This window comes from Artemia sp. Qi Xiang Cuo, chromosome 4, assembly GCF_049724085.1.
Source record: "Artemia sp. Qi Xiang Cuo chromosome 4, ASM4972408v1, whole genome shotgun sequence".
NCBI lineage: Eukaryota > Metazoa > Arthropoda > Branchiopoda > Anostraca > Artemiidae > Artemia > Artemia sp. Qi Xiang Cuo.
In genome coordinates, this window is record NC_142797.1 from 73,066,252 (window position 1) to 73,067,779 (window position 1,528).

General features: G+C 31.0%; 1 pseudogene; it reads left to right on the forward strand.

Annotated features, from left to right (window-relative positions):
* Positions 1-437: 437 nt before the first annotated feature.
* On the forward strand, positions 438-1,294 carry LOC148953415 (uncharacterized; annotated as a pseudogene).
* Positions 1,295-1,528: the final 234 nt, after the last annotated feature.

Sequence of the window (1,528 nt, forward strand, 5' to 3'; positions counted from 1 at the left end):
ATATATAACACCAATTGTGTACTAATTACCATATATGACGTGATGAGTGACGTGATGTAAAAATTGAAAAAAATCAATTTTTATTTATTTTAATTTTTAGTTCAGAATCGCTAAGGTTATAAACTGCAAAAATATTTATGGTATTTGATCAGTAATTTTAATCTTTTAATTTAAACTAGAAAAATACCAGAAAATTTTTAACTTAATTCTATTTTTTCTTAGGTTTTTCTTACTTGATACGAGAACTAAACATCCTTTAACCGAGGTGAGGTTTAATTAAATATGACTACCTTATTATTGAATGCTACAGAAAAATCGTTCGATTTAAGCAATAAAAAATTAAACAGAAAGAAAGAAATAAATAAAGAAAGAAAAGAAAAAAAGTCTTCAAACATAAGGCACAAGACAAAGAGAGTAAGACAAATTCTGTTTCAGAAATGAGTTGAGTTTCTGGCCTTACACAAATTTTGACCAATTTCAATATGGAAGAAAGCCCTGTGATTACTATTCAATGTGATGGTGGTGATGTTAAATTCGAGAACTCCCTTTTAATAGCTGTTAGTGATGTCTTCAAGGTCATGCTAGAAGCAGACATGCTTGAAAAAGAAACCAATCTTGTTCTAGCCCATGATTTGAACTTTGAAACTATGAAAAGTATTATCGATTACTATAAAGATGGTTTCGAAAAAGGTTTCTGGAAGGTTTCTTGTTCTGAAACAGCAAACAGAGATTCATTTACATATATTGTAGAAAAAGTACAACTTTTTAACTATTAAAGAGGAAATTAATCAATATTTGCTCCAAAGTTATTTTGTCAAGCAAGATTTAACAATTTTTGAAAGTGTTTTCACTTATGGAAACCAGAATGAGAAAAAGTTAATTGTAAGAGAGATTGCTCGTAAGATTGCGGAAGGGGAAAAAGTTCCCCAGTTTGTTGCCAATTTTATTGCTCAGGATTTTGTAGAATTAGCTAAATATTGTTGTGCTGCTTTAAAAAACAACGAATTTACTAGATTTCAAGGTTTTTTAAAGACACTTTACAGTCGGCTATCCAAAGACTCTGAAAAAAAATTCAGTGGCGTTTATGGAAATTGTAGGAGTGATAGATATGCAAAACTTTTCTAGACGAGAAGTTGAATCCATTCTACAAAATCTTGCTATTTCTCCAAAGTTCCAGGGGTTCAAGCTACTACTTAAAAAAACCCTCAAATGCATTGACAAAATACGTGGCCGCAATTACAAAGAGATTTGTAGCCCTCATTATAAAGTTCCCAAATACGTATTGCGTTTCTAAGTATATCCGGGTTGCAGAGGTAGCTAGCAACCTTGTAAGAGACGATCACTCCAATGTTAATAAATATAAAAACCCAAAACTCCTAAGAAAAAAGTCAGATCAAAACAAAGAGTATACCATTTGAACTTCCTTGTCCAAAAACTCTATTTAGGAAACTTTCTGTCATTTGACTTTAACAGCAAGGGATATATATTGGCTTGAAAATCAAGAAAAGTGATAGCTACTACAGCATTC